The 6995-nt window shown below is 33.4% G+C and overlaps 1 pseudogene; it reads left to right on the forward strand.

The window, feature by feature from the left end:
• Positions 1 to 1268: 1268 nt before the first annotated feature.
• On the forward strand, positions 1269 to 6657 carry LOC116419517 (annotated as a pseudogene).
• Positions 6658 to 6995: the final 338 nt, after the last annotated feature.

Below are 6995 nucleotides of genomic sequence, written 5' to 3' on the forward strand. Positions count from 1 at the left end.
CATGAGTCAGTGAATAGAGACAAAAGAAGAGCTCAGCTTCTTGTTTACAAAATTGCAAAGCTTAGGGTGCTATCTTTCCCATAAGATTTATAATATATATTTTTATAGACTCAAGAGCCATTTGCAACTTATTATTTCAACTAATTATTAATATCTCTTGTATGGGAAAAGTCTTCTAGTAGGAAAGTCAGAGCTTCCTCCTGATGAAGTCTTTTGGAAAACTATCAGAAAACAATTTTTCTCACAGGTCAAAGGTCAGAGAGCCCTGTATTTGTATTTACCTCTCTTACTCTGTTTTATTCCTCCCTTCCAATATCTGCAATTCTTATTTAATCTTAACACACACCAATTTAAAAGTTATTTTAAAAATTAAACAGTACTTTAATTTGTGAAATTTCCTAAAATATACAAAATGTTTATTCAAACATCTTTCTTTAGTAACCAGGAAAGAGTTAAGCTCCAATCCTTGCTTTACCTTGATTTTTCCCCCTTTTGTCTCTCTGCCAGAGACAGAGGGAGAGAAAGAGAGAAAAATGATTTTTCTTTTTCTTGAGAAGGCCAGAACTAGTCCCCAAATTCTAAGACCAATACATTCTGAGCCACTCTGAAAGAATTACTACTCTGAATGAATTCCAGTTCCCACAATTCAGCCGGATATTTTTCTAAACCTTTAACACAGGGGTTGAACTCTTATCTTTTATGAGCTTTCTAACTTTTCACACAGAACAAAGGCAATGCAAAGCAGACATATACAGACATTCACAAAACTCCATTTCACCTTTTACATACAATTTAAGTCTGATATACCAAATAGTCCTGGAATATACAAGCTCCCAGTTTTCTTCCCTTTTATATGAAGTTCATTCGATCTTAGATTCCTAGCTAACATCCTAATTACAAATTTTGGACTGCTTCTATACCACCCTGGACCCAATCCAGGTGTTGGTGGAGAGCCTATGTACCCTCACGCCCCACAGCCACCCCTAGAGAGCTTCCTTAGGAAAAGTCCTTTATCATTAGGGTCAACAGCAGTCCACAAAATAAATTTAAGAGCTAATCCCTCAGGGTCTCCCTTTGACCCATCAATAAACTAGACTTCCTTTATAATATATATTTTATAGACTCAAAACCATTTACAACTTATTATTTCAACTAATATTAATATCTTGTATGGAAAAGTCTTTAGTAGGAAAGTCATTTCTAGTGAAGTCTTTTGGAAAACTATCAGAAAACAATTTTGTTGGACAGAGAAGGGCTACGGTCTAGACATGCAAGCTCATTGGCACAAGGCCCAGGTAAGGGCAACTGCAGTGCTTATTATCTCTATACATTCTAGTAAGGTATCTCTGGGGAAGCCAGGAATAGGCAGAATATAGTAAAACACATGACTCAGGAAAAGATATTTACTTCTAATAAACTAACCCCCTCCAACTGAAAAATCAAACTATATGCAACTAGTCCTTATTTATGGTTTCATTAGAATAACAACCATCAATTTATCTTCCTTGAAACAGAAATTCTCAATATTAAAACAAACATTTTAAGTAGGAAGTAAAATTAGAAAAGTAAACTGTACCAAAACTCTTAGAAACACAATTAACCTTTCTAAAACCCATTAAAGTTTAAAACCCATTAAAGTTACAAAACCCCATTAAATACTCAATTTATTTAATCCCCTACCACCTTAAGCAAAAGAAAAAGCTTCTATTTCTACTTATTTAAAACTGAAAACAGCAGAATCTATATATATAAATAATACATAGCTTCTGAAACGAAAATATCAAAATTTAAATCTTAAGGAATGAAAGAAAAAGTCTATTTTGAATACTATTTCTCCTCTATAAAAATCCCACTAAAACATTTCCCTATTATCTAAAACAAGACAATCACATAAAAATATAAAATCCCCAACAAAAAAGCCCCACAAATAAACCCGTAAAACAACTTTAGAAAAATTTTAATATATGCTAGGAATAATCATTAGAAACTGTCACATACACCACAAATTCTATATGCCCAAGCCAAAATAAAAAATCATACATAATAACTACATTTACTGCACTCTTTGAAAATTTGCAAAAACACTCTCTATATTTTATCTCATCAAATCTTCATACTAACCTGAAAATAAGTACTTCTACTTACTCCTACTATTTTTCCAAATGAGAAAAGTAGAAAAAACTGAGAAAACTAAGCAAATGAAAATGAAATAAATTTAAATCATAATTTGCTCAATTTCTATTTAATACCTTTTCATCATCTGAGAATGACAAATGGCCCAGGCTTAAGTAGAAAAACTGCAACTCTGTCTAACTCTTCTGCTAGTCATAAGCACAAACCCCTAAGAACTGAACCTCTCCCCAAACTTCCCTTTAAAAGTATCCCTTAATAACAAAAGTAGAAACACTTACTCTCACAGGAATGAAAATCAAAAAAAAACATGCAAATAACTATTTAGACAGAAAAACTTCTAAAACAAAATTTAAAAAACCAAAACAAGAAAAAGCCAAATGAACTGGCCAAATTAAAAACTTAAAAGTAAAAGTAAAAAAACAAGTTAAAAAACATAAGAAAAATAAAAATATCCCTCCTACCATACAAAACTAATACATAAACTGCCAAAATACAACTTTCCACCTGTAAATAAAAAACAAACTCTAAGGTAAATTTACATAACTCAAAAATTAAAAACCAAAAGCAAAACAATTTTAAAATCCTACTTCCCTACTTATCAATGAAATTTGACGAGAAATTTCTTTAATAAACTTAATGTACTTGAAACAAATTTTGCAAAACATATTTCCAAAACCTCCTAAAACTAAGTATATAATATTATTATGTGTAGAAACTCATAAAAATCTTACACATAGCTACAAAACAAACAAACACTAGGTGGTCTAATCTACACAACTCCATAGAAGACAAGCAACTCCCTCCATCTATATAAGAGAAATCCTCTACTACTAGTAAAAGTACTTAACTCCCTTACTCCCTTAGTCCCCACCTCCTTTACTACTCACTCCCCTTCTTAATTCAACACCCAAACAGCCCAATTTCCAAATCACAACTATCATGCCGTATGGCCATGCCACTCCAGCTCCACTAAATCTCCCTCACCACAAAATGACCAACACTCCACTATCCACAAAATGCAAATGGCCAAATGCACAAAACTGCTTAGTAGTAAGCCAATGGTAATTTTGCCCGTCAATTAACAAACTCCCTAAAAATCCTGCTCAATATTACTAGAAGAAGGCCTGAAAATTTAATGGCCAGAAAGGCTAGTAAGAAACACTAGTAGTAGTAAAATTCAGCACTATAGCTAGTAGCCACTTTGGCCAATGCCTATAGTAAACATAATTTGCAACATGCATACTTTAATAGTAAAACTTTGAAAATTTAAAAGTATTTAGCAGAAAACTTACTCTGCTCCCCTAAACATCAAGAAAGTAACCATCAACAAAATCTTCCACCCCTCAATATGAAACCAACCTAATAATTAAAAAAGTAAAAGAAAAAGAAACAAATCAAGAACCTCAACAACAAATTTTACCTTCATTAACAAAAGTAATACCCCATACTTACTATTTACACAATAATGAATACATTCCAAACACCCAATAAACAAAACAAAAAAGGCAAAATAAAAGAAACAAAAGGCAAAACAATATAACTCTAATCTCTAACTCAGTATACCATACTTACATTGACAAAAATAACACAAGTCAAAATATCTTCTTGAACAACAAATGCTTACAAACAATACTAATACCTACATAACCTAAAGCAGAAAAACATCTAATTTTAGTCCCTAAAAAACAATGCAAAAAACAATACTCTTAACAAAACACTTTTAAGGCACAAACTCCAAATATTTCTCCATTAATTTTTAAATTATTTTTAATTTCTTCTTAGAAAGAACTATATATATATATATATGTATATATATATATATATATATATATACTAGGGCAGAAACAATAGGTGAAGTCTGTAGAACTTGTGTTGTATCTCTACTTTAACACCTAGTAGATAATAACTACCATCTCCACCTATCTAATTTCAAATTCTTCACTTATATAAAAAAAAATCTGCCCTAATATTTATTTTATTTTATTTACTTTTATTTTATTTTATTTTTAAGCAAGACCCAACTCTACTATGAAAACAGTATATTGAAACCCCTTGAAAATTTATAATGTATTTTACTAGTAGCTGCATTAAATTTATAAGAATAAAAAAGCTGGCAAAATAGAATAAAAGTACAAGAGAAACACAGAATCTAGAAATAGTTTTAGTAATCTAAATCAGAATTCAAAGAAGAAACTGAACAAAAGCCCCAACCTAAACATTTATTAAGCATATGATCTTAGGCAAGTCATTTAATCTGTCTACCTAAGTAGCTCATCTATAAAAATAAGGGTAATATATACCTGTCTTCAAGAAATTTGTGGCTAAATTAAGCAGATAATATTGTAACATCTTTTACAGATCTCAAAGTCTTGTGTTTTATTTTTCATGATCATTATTACCATTATTCAAATGTTTATCTAAAAGTGTTGAATTTCTTTCTTGTCAATAACCCTATATATGGAAATAGTGCTTTCAGCGATTTGTGAATATTTCTAAGCTAATGTCAACAGGTGTCTTCGAGTAAATTCTATAAGATGAGTATAGATTTTCCTCATTTTATCAACTATGAGAATAAACATGTCTTCCTCGGCTCTTAGTTTGAGTATCAATACAATCAACTCCCAATTGTACTTTGATTTGAAGTGTTTCAACTTAGTTTTCTCCAGCAATGTTTTTCTGTTTTTTTGACTTCTAAAAAGCCTTGGGGATGTCCTTAAGAAAACCAAAATTTTCGATAGTTATTCAGGCAAAACCCACTGTAATAGAAACAACAATGATAGCTGCTATTAACATAGCTCTTCATAAATTTTTACCTATCAATTTATTTATGTTATACCATTTGAGCCACGAAACACTGCTGGTAAATGAGTACTGCTTATATTATTATTCCCCTTGCATAGAAGGAAAAAAAATGAGGATCAGAGAAGGTTATTCACTTGTCCTCAGTCATACAGATTATGTGCTTAGTGATTTAAAATTTTTTATCACTTATTTTAATTTTGCAGTGCTATAGAAAGTAATTGTCATTCAATTGAAACAGTAATTTATACTGATCAAGTTGATTTTAGTTTTGAGGGACATGAATGTCAAATTCAAATTGATTACAATCACTAGTGTTGGGGAATTATCTGAATGGAAATATAGAGATTGGTTGATTATGGATATGAATGAATGAAGAAGGGAAGGAAGGAAGGAATGGAAAAAGGAAGGGATAAAACATTTATTAAACATTTGGTAGAAGCAAAAGGCTGGAGGTACTACTGGAAAAGCAAGATGGGTCCTGTTCTCAAGAAGCTCCCAGCTTCAAATGTGCCAGCTCATTCATACTGTTTTTCCTTTGCTTGCCTTCATTGAGAATGATGGAAGAACAAGGATTCCCTGTCTTGTTCCAGAGTCTCCCTCTGAACTGTAACTTGGGGACCAGCAATTCCTAAGAACACATCCATGAATAACAGCACTTTAGAAGTCTTGGCATTTCAAATTGCGATTCCTGGAGCAGCAGAACCGATGTACAGACCAAATGGGAGCTGCTGCAGCAGGTGGACACTTCGACTCGCAGCCACAACCTGGAGCCCCTCTTTGAAGCCTATGTATCTACACTTAGGCAGAAGCTAGATTCACTGAAGAGTGACCGCTCAAGGATGGAGTCAGAATTGAATAATATGCAAGACATGGTAGAGGACTTCAAGAAAAAGTATGCACCCAACTATCCTTCCCTCAGTCCTCAGTGACCAAACCATTGCCCCTAGAAGTCTTCCCAGATAATAAACTGAGGGGACTAAGTATCAGGGAACAGAGAAGACTAATTGAGTGGCATTTTCCCGTCCTGAAAGACAGATGGGAGTCCAATAAACTTGTCTGAGAGTGAGGAAGAACTGAATTCCAAGCCAGGTTCAGGCATATATTAACTGTGTGATCCTGGGCAAGTCACCTAATGTGTCAACTCATCAATTTAATCTCAGTTTTCTCATCTACAAAATGTGGATAACAATAGCATCTATTTCCAGGGTGGTTTTGAGAATCAAATGAAAGGATATTTGTAAATCACTTAGCATAGTGCCTGGAACATGTTGATGATGTTCTTCAGTGGGTTTAGCCATGCCTAATTCTTTGGAACCCCTTTTGGGATTTTCTTCACAAAGGTATTGGAGCTGTTTATCTTTTCCCCATCCATTTCATTTTAGATAAGGAAACTGAGGCAAATAGGGTTAAGGGCCTTTTCTAGGGTCACACAACCATAATATGTCTGAGATAAGATTTGAATTCAGGTTTTCCTGACTATAAAGTGTGGCACTGATGTGATTTTACACAGAACTCAATTCTAGGTCATATCCTTTCCCAAACCTCCTGAATTCATCTTGTCTTTTTTCCTTCAACAGATATGAAGATGAAATCAACAAACGTACAGATGCAGAGAATGAATTTGTGACCATCAAGAAAGTGAGTCAAGGGAACAGAATGAAAGTCACATTTTTATCCAGAAAAATAAGCACTGGTTCACTATATTAGCCCCCCCAAAAGCAAGAAGAATCAAACTGTAGGTTCAATTTACAGCTGAGGAGAAATCTTAATATTTCTTGTCAGTGCATCATCCTTCTCTGGTTCTCTGGCTCTTCAAATAAGTTTCCTTCCTTGTATTTCTGCCTGCAATGTGGAGCATGGAGAGCCAGAGTATCTCCCCTTTGCAAGTGAGGGGAATTCCCAAGACTCAGAAAGGGTGGGTAGTGTAAAGAGAAGTATATTTCAGAAGTCAAGCTTCTTCATCCCTATTATCTTGGAAAAGTGCAGAATTCTTTTTAGAGTAGAGTTATTCCATGTAAGCAGGGGCAGGGTGTCATCTTCCTCTCAACGGATAATCATTC

Source organism: Sarcophilus harrisii, chromosome 5, assembly GCF_902635505.1.
Source record: "Sarcophilus harrisii chromosome 5, mSarHar1.11, whole genome shotgun sequence".
In the NCBI taxonomy this organism is placed as follows: domain Eukaryota; kingdom Metazoa; phylum Chordata; class Mammalia; order Dasyuromorphia; family Dasyuridae; genus Sarcophilus; species Sarcophilus harrisii.